Here is a 13,184-nt window from a genome sequence, read left to right on the forward strand (position 1 = left end):
CCAAAATCTACCATTTTTATTAATCAAAACAAAAGATACAACAACCATGCCTTTGTCCTCTTATCACTCCCTTAAATCACCTTAACACCTCAAAAATATCACCAAGTTGACTCCAAGATGAAAATCCACCACATGTGGTTTACTCTATCATTATCCTAATTTTTAAAAATATCACCAAGATGACTCCTAATTGTTTCAAAGTTGAGAATCCACCGCATGTGGTCTACTCTATTATTTTTTTAATCATCACTACCAACCTTCTCGGTTATCAATCTAATGGCCAATTATCTACTAAAAAACAAACAAATAGATGAATTAAAACAACATTGTGCTAACAACATTCTAATTATATATTTAAAGTAGACACAATATATATATGAATGTCTACCATTTAACAATTAAATTATCCACATCATGACACCATAATATTAATCACTTGTAATATGCAAATATGAATGTCGAAATATAGAATCAACTTTAGGATTTTTAATCTATATGTATTGTTAGTTATTAAGATATATTTATATAACTTTAAAAAAAAACTTTATAATGTAATTTTCTTATTTGAAAATAAAGCTATGAAAATTTTGTTAAATACTTTATATACTATATTTTAAGAATGTAAAGATTTTCTATTCGATTTCTTTGGAAGAAATATTTTCAAGCCAACTATTATTGAAACTAATTATGCAAAGTTTTTAACTTTTATTCAAAAATAAAATATTCTAATTTATTTGTAATATGAAAAAATCTTCATTGAAAAACATAAATATTGTAAAAAAATTTAAAATATATTAAAAAAAAATGAAATACAAATTTTTAGTTAATTACAAAACTATTGAAATTTATCTATTAAAACTGTATTACATATTGATAATTAAATTATACATAATTATACTTTTTAAATCCTAAAAGTGCATTTAAACATTCTCAAAATTATTGATATAACCAAGTATAGTATTGTCAACGTGTGACTTGATCTTACAGCACAATGCTAATGTTAACAAAAAGACAATTGAAAAAACCAACCATCGAAATGTCCATCTAATAAGTCAATATTCTGGATCCACAACTTTCTGAAAATTCAAAAATTAATGTAGATGATGGTAAGATGAGCAACTTCATAATCATGCACTGCTATTTCCTATGCACCTTATGTACAAAATAAAATAACTTGGGTTTCTAGAGACCCCCAATATCACCAATTCATCACAAGTCCAGTTATCAGACAAGCAATGCTAACACTCAATTCTCCACATTTCCTATAAAAGGCTTTGTTATGGACACCCTAAAGGCTATGTTGCTACATATCCACAGTGTAAGCATTCTTCTAGCAAAAATAGACAAAACAATGGCCAGACTGAAGAATTCTCCAACTACTAGATGATGCTTCGGAGCCTGAGTGAGTAAGTGGGTGTGTCGATAGCTGCTGATGCATCAGTAGGAGGTTGATTTTTGGCGGTGAAGACATAAACAATGATGTGGTGAGCGTGTGTGTGTAGATTTAATGGCTACGGTATTGAGCGCCGCACCGGGAACACATGACTCGGCTCTTGTGGGAGCAGCACACGGGGACGAAGCACAGTCGGAACATGTTGCGCACCCGAACTGCGCTCAGTGATCCGCCGCAGTTGGTGCAAATGCCGTTGGTGGGGCGGCTGCGCACCACCTTCCTCGACTCGTCGCACACCAGGCAGCACACCATGATCGATGGCTGGGTTGTGGTAGTGGTTCTATCAATCGATCGATCAATCAATCAAACAATCAATCAATCACCGTCTTTAAAGCAAGCTTGTCGATGAGAAACCTGCACATATCGAGATCACCTATTAGATACAAAACACAGCTTTCCTTGTTTCGAGCTACGGAGAAATCTAATGCACCACTACCAGAATACAATAAATGTCTCGGGCGGTGTGAGGTTGGTGGTGTAACTTGGCTAACTACAAAGTAACGGCGTGGAATTGTGGGGAACCCAAGCTGGTGGCAGAATTGGGACTGAACACACACCTGTTCTGATGATCCCCTTAAAGTTAACTATCAATAATCTATCGTCAGGTTCAACTTGTGATAAAGCATCCGAAGGTTTGAATGTGGGCAAAAATGTAGTGGATGCATAGTTATATTAGACAATACTCGGTAGGCTGTGCAACCAGCGTTGCCAACATGGAGCAAGGGAAGCTGCCAACAAGGTGGTCAAGGCCACCTGGATAGATTTTTTCGGCCGCTGCAGTGCGTGTCGAGAATGCGATGGTGTAGTGTTTGGCAATGCATCTCTTAAGGTGGCGTCACAAAGCGGTGACACGTATGCTGGTTTCTATGACACAAGTATCGAGGTATTTCCAATTGAGGGCGCCCTACTCGGTACCCCAACCGTCCAATCCCTGACAGCGCCTTGATTTGAAATGCCTCGTCAACGTTGATCGATTACCTTCGACAGGGGTTTGGAAGGAAGAGTGCAGTAACACTTAGAGTCGCCTTGGTCAGTGGCATCCCGCTCTCCAGAGCACTATTCACCACGTCAAAGTTTAGGAATTGTGAGTTCGTGTTTTCAGTGCCCGGAAGATTCTTGTCTAGGTAGGATCTTTGGTTTTATGACTCACAATACACAAAGTGTTTCCGTATCTTGAGATAGCCACCGCTGGAGGAGTTCAAATCGGCAGTGAATATTGGGCGTGATTTCTCCTCTCCCAAGGCATCTTTGAACAGTGGAATGAGGGCCGTTTAGATAACAGTTGCTGCTTCTGTGTATTGTACTTCGAATCCCAAATCCTCGTGAACGGATCTGAACTTGGTCAATCTGTGCACGTTAATAGAGTGAGGGTTTCATCTTGTCACTGGAAAAGTACTGGACCCTATCCTCTTGGGTGTCAATTCTCACAATCTTGTGTACCTGTTTGGAGAGTTGGCAAAAGAGAACAATCTTTGCATCAAGATTGCCACCTTGCTGAATTTCGTATGAACAGGTGCTACTGTCATCAACTAATGAACTCTTATCGAGATTATGCACTTAGTTTCCATCGCATCTTATTGCTAACTTGAGTAAGCTGCCCAAGCTCCTGCCCAAGATGAACATAGCTAGAGGGGTAGAGAGAGAGAGCTTCTAGCTGTAGCCTAAATTGCACATAGAAAGAGCTTGTAGCTTGTAGCTCTAAAATTTATTTTTCTACAAACTTTTTGATGTCTTGACTATGTTTTACTCCGGACACATGTAAAGAAAGCAAAAGTTTTGTATTGATGGTGCAAATTGCAACTCTTGTTCCAAGGTTTCTAAAATACAACTAGAATCACTTCGTAACTAACTAACATCACATCACATATGTTCGGTTAGTGGCTTTATTAATTTCAGTTCTTTGTAAGTACTAATGGCTTGACTTCCAACTAAGTTGAGAAGAATTCCGGACATGATGATATTGATGACAATGATAATTAATATGATTTAATGAATTAGATTTGTATTTGTGTCCACCAAAGAAAAAATCTGACCAAAGCTCAAACAAAAGTATATTTATACATCTAACTTTTAATTAGTTTTATTTTTTGACTTTGTAGCCATTCTAAAGGTTATCATTGATCATGAGACGATTCACTTCAAGGGTAATATTTTTTGTCTTCAATCACAAATTTTTCAAGAACTGATTTCAAGTTCACCAAAATCAGTGTAAACGAACCCTTAGTTATGTACTTATGGATTTCTTTGACAATCAAGGAGTGGAGGGCAAATCATGTGTCCCACATGTTCTACATTTTATTTAAATTGTGGCCTCCCTTCAAGCTGCATGTGCGTTTTGCGTTATGGCATTGAATTTGATATGCACAACCAATTTGAACTTCTGAGTTGTTGCTGATAGTGGAAGCCTAGTGCTTCTTACGCTGCGACAACACATTTGGGTTTTTATTTCTTTATTTCTTTATTTATTTTTTAATTTCCAAATGTGGAATTGCAGGGATGCAATTATTGGCACTCACTAAAATACTATTAGTCCTCAAGCTGCACTTAATGGCACTTATTGGTGTATGTACCAGGATGTCATTCAGCTTTAAGAACATTCTGAGGTAGTTTGCAGTACGCTGCAGTTGCATCCTCTTTCCGCAATAGTGCTGTTTGAGAATTTAGTTAATTCCGCAGCTGACTGATACTCCTAAAGCTTGTATCCCTCTACTGTATGCACTAGGTCAGACTGACTTTGCACGACAGGCTCACCCACCTGGCCACGCCGACAAAGGAATTGTTCTGCTTTGGCGGTAATTGAATTCTTGTACAATGCTATTTACCCTTAAAACTCACATCTGGTCTGTGTGTTTCGTTTGTAAGTATGCAAGTGAATGGTATGCTCCTTTCTTGGCCATGAGGTGCTTGTGATTGCCCTGCTTCAAAATAGCCCCACTCTCAAGCACAGCAATGGTGTCTGAGTTTTGGATAGTTGACAACCTGCATGTTGTTCACATTCTTCATAAACAAAAGTTCATCGGCTGGGTACTGTGCTCTTGAAAAGCTACGTAAAGGCCAGAATGAAATGCACAGTGAAGTGTCAGAGTATACCATTTGAAAGTACTAATTAGTACCAATTATGGGAGAGTTTGTTTATGTTTACCTGTGTGCAACCACAATTGTGATCCTTGCAACCATCATGCGATCGAAGGCGTCTTGCACAATGCGTTCCGATGCAGCGTCCAACGCACTGGTAGCTTCGTCCAAAAGCAAAATAGCTGGGTTTTTCAGCACCGCTCGAGCTATGGCAATTCGCTGTTTTTGCCCACCTGAGCTGGACTCCTCGTTCCCCAGCATACGTGTCGTAAACCATCGGCAGCGAACTGCAACTCAGACAAAAGAAATTAAATCAGCTGTCGAAGAAGATGATCAGATTGCCATTCCAGTGTGCACAACCAGTAATGTTCAGTTAATTGCATTTGATCATTTGAATTTTGGGGAAATGAAGTCTCTTCACCTGATGAAATTGTGAGCATCTTCTGTAGCATTTTCTCTGCCGTAGGCAATGTTCTCGCGCAGAGTTCCAGCAAACAAGGTTGGCTCTTGGCTAACAAGTCCTATGTGTGAACGCAAAGACCTCAAGTTCATACTTTTGATGTTCTTGCCGTCAATCAACACCTTCAGACGGATCGTAGAGCCTCTCAATGAGGCCAATAATCGTTGACTTGCCACTTCCGCTCTGTCCGACCATTGCCATAGTTCTGCCAGCTTTCACGGTAAGAGAAAATTTCTGAAACACTACAACGTTCGGTCTAGAAGGATAAGAAAAAGTGACATTGCGAACGTCAATATGGCCTTCCACTCTCTCCACCAATTCCTCAGAGTTTGCAGTAGGGTCGATGAGAGTGTCGCGGTCAAGGATCTCGAAGACAGAGTCGACCGCTGCAGATCCTTTGGCTATATCAGGAGTGAGAGTTCCTGCTTCCGCAAGGAGGCGCCCGCTGCTCACTAAAATCATGTAAACTTGGAAGACCTCTGTGAAAGTGGCCTTTCCTTGACTAGCTAGCAATCCTCCAAACCAGAAGTCTAGTCCCCAGGAGGCGTAGAGAACGAGGTCTGAAGCTCCTAAGCACAGCCCTGCAATTTGCGCACGTTTTCTAACTTGTCGCTTGGGCTTTTCCAGCTTTGCCTCAAACAGAGACAGTACCTGCAACACAAGGCACAGGTGCGGAGGTTTCTCAAACTAAGGTTCAATTGTTGCAAAAATCTGAACGGCGGGAGAACGTCTGATAATTCCCTAACAAAACGAACCGACGTAGGGAGACTGGCAGTGCAGACAAACTTACTTTATCTTGCGCTGAGAAGGCAGTCACAGTGCGATGTTGGGCCACGGCTTCACTGGCAACTTGAGAGGCACCAGCCTGGGCCCTCACAGTCTCCATTGCAAATTGGGTCAACAAAACCTTTTTGAAGTAGAACGATAAAATAATCAATGGTTGGATGGATATCACCACAAGAGCGAGTTGTCACAAAATTACCAGCCCCATAACGAAACTTACGGCTAAAGCACTTGCTGTTCCAACTACGAGAGAGATCCGATCACCCACCAGACCTCGAATCTACACAGAAAAGAGCAATCTGTTAGTTTTACCTACATGAAGATAATATACTGGTCAACAACTAACATTATTGTCACTGTCCAATATTAATAGGGGATAGAGGATATGCACGAAGTGATTCAAATGCAGGTAAGGAGACATACCGCGCTGGCGTCAATCGCAAGGCGTGAACACACAGCTCCACTGGCATGCTCATCCTGATCATACCAGCCAATTTCAAAGCGAAGAATATTTGCCAACATACGAACACGAATTCCCTTTGTCAAGTGCTCTCCAAGCGCTGAGAAATTGTAGTGCTGCAAAATGTTAACCGCAAGGGCGAACACGGACAGTGACACTAACAATGCAGCATTTATCTTCACGTCATGACGAAGCGTGGCATTATCCTTAGTGTAGTACGATCCTAACAAATCTCCAATTGTATATGCATATATAGGTTGCACAAACCCGAAGCCAATGGCTCCAGCTAGACCGAGCACTCCTTGCTTCCATTCTAGTTTATTGATAGCCAACAACCTTCGCACAGAAGGCGACCCTCGCTTTTTGAACTTCCTTATTGCAGTATCAGAGTTCGTGTAAGATTTTTTGCCAGTTTCAAGCTTCGGCATGGCTTTCTGAAAGGATATCACAGAGGCTCCATAAGTGCAGATTACTTCATCTGGAATTCTTCCAAATTCTTCTCGCAGAGCAAGATCTGGGTTGTATGATCTCATATCCGGCTCGTCCTCACGAGAACCTTGAACTTTATTCCGAGCTTTGTGTAATTGAACCAAAGAGGCATATTCTCCCCCTCTAGACAGAAGCTCCTCATGAGACCCAATCTCCATAACCTGGATCCATGAAAGTTACACATATAAGAGAAGTAGACACTCTCTGCACAACACCTGTAAAGGTACTCAACAAGTTATAAGTCTCACTGCTTGAGTATTCACATTCGCATTTTAAACGTGCTTTATTTAAAAATATGAATGTAAGAATAGAAATAGTAAATGTCATAAATAAAAACCTTACATTTCCAGATTGTATCACAGCAAAAATCAGCGTTGAAAATCAGCGATGAAATCAGCGTTGGAAATGGATGACAGCCGGTGAGCCACTACTACAGTTGTGCGCCCCACAGCTGCTCGTTCAAGAGCTTCCTGCACTACTTTCTCTGACTCTGCATCAAGCGCGCTCGTGGCTTCATCCAGAAGCATGACAGGCGGATTTCTTAGCAAAGCCCGTGCAATTGCAATTCTTTGCTTCTGGCCGCCTGACATTTGCACTCCTCTCTCCCCTACCTGTACCAAAAGTTTCACAAACAATGATATTAAGAAACACATATTTAGTTAAATGTTTTTGGTGGAATAATCCTGCATTAATTCCAGGTAAGTTGGAACGTGGAAAACCACACCTGAGTTTCCAATCCCTCGGGTAGCTCGTTAATGAAACTAAAAGCATTTGCGGATTTCACAGCTTCGATGACTTCGTCTGGAGTGGCTCTGTCCTTTCCATACATTATATTCTCTTTAATTGAAGTTGCAAACAGCGCTGGCTCTTGGCTCACGAGTCCCATCTGATGTCGCAGCCACTTCAGCTGCAAGTCTTTAATGTTCACGCCATCAAGGAGTATTTCCCCAGCTGCTAAATCATAGAATCGTTCCAGAAGCGCTATCACAGTACTCTTACCTGAACCATACCAGAAATTTCAAAATTGTATTCACAGTAGGCTCGTTGCACAAACAAAAAGTCACATTACTAGATAATGCTCAACTCGATTAAGATAACTACAGTTTATCTTGCTCTTTCCAGAATCTAGAAACCTCACAACCAACTTCATGGGCGTGCTCACCGATTCTACGCCTGATGAATATCTAACAATTCAACGGGCATTCGAGGGAGGATAAATCATAACGCTGAAGCCAAATTAGATACAAATAGAAGAATACCCGAGCCACTTTGTCCAACCAGAGCCATGGTCTTCCCTGTCCATACCCAGGAAGAACAAAGACACGAGTTAGTCAGAGAATTGAAAAGTCTGGTAATGCCACCGCTGCGTGAACGAAAGAGTCTTGAAGGCTCCGAAGGTACCTGAAGGTATAGGGATACAGAACTTCTGCAATATGGGCACATCTGGCCTCATAGGGTATGCAAAGTCCACATTTCGGAACTCCAGGTTACCTTCCACCCTGTCGAGAGTCCGCCCGTTCACGTCGTCGGCGTCGATCGGCGGTTCTCTTTTGATAAGCTCAAAGATGCGATGCGCTGCTTCGCATCCCTCCGACAAGATCCTGTTGTACGGGATTGCGGTACCAAAATGATACAAAATTAATCAACTCGTAAGGTTGCGAAACTTCGGCCAACGAAACCTGTCCATGTTGGTGACTGAAATTCATTTCCGATTGAAAAAAGAAACAAACAGATGATGCGCAAAGCAAAGACTCTTACATTCCGCCATGGACAAGAAGGAAGCCAGTGATAATAACAAGACCTCCGTTAGCATGTCCTTTGATCACTTGTTCGGTGCCATACCACGCCATGAGCGCCACGATGGCGTAACAAATGCCGACGGAGCCGATGGCAATGCCCTTAGCAAAACCCTGCTTCAACCCTAGCTTCATGGTACTGTCCAATGCTTCCGAGTATTCCTTAACCGTACGATCCTCGGCCGCAAACGAGTAAACTGCCCGGACAGAAGAAAGGGCCTGCTCGGCAATCGCACCCGCTGAGTTGTAAGATACCTGCATTCGAAATGCTAGGCTCGAGATGGCGCGGTTGTAATAGGAACCCGGAATCAGGAGGAAAGGAAGGAACGGGAGCACGACTAGCGCTAGGCGCCACACCAAGAAAAAGCTCACCGCATAGCCCGACAGAAATGTGGTCATATTCTTCACATACGTACCCACTTTCTCGCTCATGGCTTCTTGCACCAGCGATGTATCGGCAGCCACAGTGTTAATAACGTCGGGAGTGCTGCTCGAAGGCCTGTCAAAATAGCCCACGTCCTGACGAAGAGTGGCTCGCAAGCACTTGGCGCGAATCATGGCGCTCTGCCTCTCACCCGTGCACATCCAGCAAGTTGTTTCTTCGCATCCACCGAGACGCAAGGAATCAGACATTCGGATCGAGAACGCATCACTCAGCACGTTGAGTGCATAACTGGGTGAACAGTACAAGGGGAGGTGGAATTCTTACCCATGTAAGCAGTGAAACCAGAGGCAATGGCGGCGTACACGAACAACAGTGCGTACTGCCACAATTGTAATACAACGTTACAAATTGTCGCGATGTCAAGTACCCACCTTGCTTTTTTTTAACTGTCCTCAGACGTGTTCACCAATTCATAAACTTTAAACACTTCCTTTCCTCTCGAAAAGTTAGATTGGTATGTTCTTGAACTAAGAAGAAGTCGATCATTTACAGAAATTCAGTTAACGATACAATGTTTCTAAATGACAACTGGTTTCAATATTACTACAGTAAAAGTGTCCACCTCTTGACAGACACAATAAAGTATGTTCTAGTATTTTCAAATTTCCAAAAGTCTTTAAGCAGTGCATTCGACAAGTTCAATGCATCAACAAGTCCACCTTTAACGCACAAAATGGCGAGTGCAATACCTTTGTTGTTTCGGCATAGAGCTCGGGTCCATCATTCTGCATTGTTCCGAAGGAGTTGATGAGCCTGCTTTGAATGATAAGCATGATGGGTAACGCGAGGCCATTGGCGACAGCGCCTGTGGTGCCCACTACTATGAGGAAGATATCAAGCCAATCGGCATATCGAAACAATTCGAGGAATGTCACCGAAGACACTTTCTCCTTCTCTTTCACACCTTGTCCCGCAACATCTTTGGGCACCGCATTATCCAAATTCTCCATTCTTTCCCCCACATCCAGCTCCTGTTGATGCTCTTCCAGTGCTCGTAGTGCCCCCATTAACAGCTCCTCTCACTGAATCCCCGCCCTGCTCAATCCATCCAAGATAAAAAAAAATCCCAACGCCCACCAGCAAAGCAACCCCCCAGCAGCATCGAATCCCAGCATGAGATCATGTAGGGGTCTCTTCACTCGCCTCATATACATCATAGATAAGACTGCAGAAAAGTTGTACATTACAGGAATGAAACTCGAACCATGCATTAAAAAGTGTTTTGATTCTGGAGACTGAAGAGCGACGACACAACCTGGCCCCGAAGAGTACTGATCATTCTGCAGGCTGGTACTGGGGTTTAGGTTTCGGGGGTAGCATGGTGTGAGAGAGACTGCTTTACATCACGAAGTAGTGGCTGCCCCAGACGGCCACTTGCCAAGGCCTATCAGCACAAAACGATGAATCGGCATGAGGAACACCCTTCAGCTCGAATCTCGAACGACTGGACGTTGGTTGGCCGAAGCTTTTGCTTCGCATTCGACGGCTGCAGGCTTCTATGAGGCTCCCAAGTAGCTTCTTCAGAAGCTTCGCGTGAATCCCGTTCGGACATGGTGCAGTAAACCAATGCCCGCGTCAATGTGGACCGCAAAGGGAGAGCCCACAGAGACAAAGATTGCATGGTGCGGGATGGCATCACTGGAGCATCATGTGCTTTGAATTTGTTGAAAGCATAACCAGGGCTCTCCATAATATTTATTGTAATTTACAGGAAATGCTGTAGTTACAGTGTTTGGAATGAAGTGGAAAGAAATTGTTTATCTTCTTCCCTTTTCTTTGTATACAAGAGACAACCACATCAATATACTCTTGTTTTGTGTGTCTGTGTGAATATTACTTCCAACTATTCTTGTGTCTCTCAAAACATCCTTGACACATTATTAGCACATGTGTGAATATTACTTCCAACTATTCTTGTGTCTCTCAAAACATTCTTGACACATTATTAGCACAACTATTCTTGTGCATTAGTCTTGGTTTCCTTCTTGCTATCCTATTATTACTAAACCTTATTGTTGTTGTGCCTTTCTATTGCTGTGCATTGCTTATGCCTTACTGTTGTTGTGCACTACTACTTTGCCTTGGTATTGTTGTATCTTGCTTGGTATTGAACTGCTGTACTTTACTGCCAAACTACCATTAACTATTACACCCTGCCTCCAAACTACCACGCCTTGTTACCGACTGTTGTTGTCTACTATTGTTGCAGTCCACCTCAAATCCCTATTTTTTATAAAATAAATAAATAAATAAATAAATAAAACAAAAATAAAAACAAAAAATCTCAAATTTTTAACATTTTTGATTTTAAGTTTAATTTTATCATTTTATTTGGCTTTACATTTCAAGGTGCATTTTACTCAACTTTTTTTACTTGAACTTATATTTTTTTCATAGATTTATTTACAATGAGTGCTTCAACAACTTTAACTACGTCTACTATGTCTCCAACTATCACTACTACATTCCAACATTTCCAAACTCTTGTATTTCTACCATTGGTTGCTGATAAAAATAATTATCTATTATGGACAAAAATGGCAAAATAAGTTTATTTGCAGATAATTCTTAGATACAAATCTATTTGAGAAATCTCCTATTATAAGTACTTCTATTCCTCTTGTTATTCGTTGGAAAGCACTTCTTGTCCTTCATTGTTATCTTATATGTATATTGCAACATCAATATTTGAAAATGGAAGATCTAGCCAAGTTTTGGGAGAATCTTAAATCTAGATTTGATCATCAAAAGACCTTTTTTCTTCCACATGAACATCATGATTTGACACATTTACATGTCTTAGATTTTTTAAATTTAAATGCTTTCAAAAATAAAATATATTATATTATCTTGCAATTATGGTTGTGTAGACAAAGCATCTATGAAGAAGAAATGATTAGAAAAAAATTCTCTATATTTCCTCTCACATCTACTATGCTTGCACAATAATATAAGAATATGAAATTTCAAAGTCATCTTTATTTCATGTCTTATCTATTTCTTATGGAGAAACAAAATGAGTTATTCTTACGTAATATAGAAGCTTGTCCTATTGGAACCACAGTTCCAGAATCTTATGCACTTAATATTTCAAAGTCTAAGAAAAAATTATACAAAGATAAAAAAGATGCTCATAAACACCAAGGCAGACATGGTCATGACCATTTTTGGTCATATAGAAAAAAAATAAACATTCTACTAAGTATTATAATAGAAAATAAAAATAAAAGATGCGTTCTTGCCATAATTGTAGGATGATTGGATATTTAATACATAAAAGCTATACTTCAAAATATTTAATTAAAATATTTTAAGAAAATAAAAAACTTTGACTCGAGGCTTGTGAAATTTATAACATAGATGCATCCATAAATTCAATTGGTGATGATGATTTAGAGGCTTATATGAATGACAAAACCTCTAATGATGAGTCAAATGATACATTCATTGATTGTATAATAATACATATTATCCTATGGGATAGATATTTTTTTTATTAAAAAATCTTCAACTTAGCAAATTAAAAATTTGATGACAATAATTGAAGCAAATGCATTTCATTTTAAAGAGAGAATAACAATGATAAAATTGTCTAGAAGCTCCATTATAAAATATAAACATGTAATGTTTATATCCTCAGTACTTTGGAATTTGATTAGCTACCAAGATATGCATGCCAATGGTTATTACTTCTCAACCGCCAATCTAGATAAGTAGGAGGTTTTGGTTCTTATACAAAACCATAAAGTTGTTGAAAAAGCCTGTGTTGCAACAAATGATTTATATTGGATTGTAATCCAACCTCCTATTATATTTAACTTCGCATCATTTATTACAAAGAGTCACATTTCTCTCTAGCATGGATGTTTGAGACATCTAGGATCTATGTTATTTCAAAAGATAATTCTATGTATAACTAGGCATAATTTAAGACCTACTTAGATTGTAATACCACTAACTAATATACTTCATGTTATAACATCAAAAACAAAAAAGACTCATAGACTAGATAAGCAATTATGTAAGAAGAAGGCTACAACATGTGTTGATTCTAGTATTGTTTCTATGGAAGTTCCTACTAAATCTACGATACCATCAATTAATGATATGTTTATGAAAATTATATCTTCACCTCATGTAATAGAAAATCTTAAAATTAAGAAGAATAAAATCAAATTGAATACAAAATTATCTATTTTATGTTGTGCTACAAACGACATTTG

At 39.9% G+C, this 13,184-nt stretch overlaps 1 long non-coding RNA gene and 1 pseudogene across 2 annotated transcripts; both read right to left on the reverse strand.

Moving 5' to 3' along the window:
* Positions 1-1,058: 1,058 nt before the first annotated feature.
* On the reverse strand, positions 1,059-2,081 carry LOC149986629 (uncharacterized). Its single transcript, XR_016500032.1, has 2 exons — positions 2,011-2,081; positions 1,059-1,807 (listed from the first exon to the last, which is right to left on the reverse strand). It is a non-coding gene; the product is annotated as an uncharacterized LOC149986629 (long non-coding RNA).
* A 1,805-nt stretch (positions 2,082-3,886) lies between these two features.
* On the reverse strand, positions 3,887-10,105 carry LOC112275044 (putative multidrug resistance protein; annotated as a pseudogene). Its single transcript, XR_016500031.1, has 13 exons — positions 9,651-10,105; positions 9,226-9,280; positions 8,479-9,115; positions 8,122-8,321; positions 7,980-8,015; positions 7,445-7,719; positions 7,107-7,331; positions 6,822-6,881; positions 6,195-6,650; positions 5,779-6,051; positions 4,950-5,639; positions 4,596-4,815; positions 3,887-4,432 (listed from the first exon to the last, which is right to left on the reverse strand). The product of XR_016500031.1 is annotated as a putative multidrug resistance protein (transcript).
* Positions 10,106-13,184: the final 3,079 nt, after the last annotated feature.

The sequence above is a fragment of the Physcomitrium patens genome, chromosome 22 (assembly GCF_059467195.1).
Source record: "Physcomitrium patens ecotype Gransden chromosome 22, ASM5946719v1, whole genome shotgun sequence".
In the NCBI taxonomy this organism is placed as follows: domain Eukaryota; kingdom Viridiplantae; phylum Streptophyta; class Bryopsida; order Funariales; family Funariaceae; genus Physcomitrium; species Physcomitrium patens.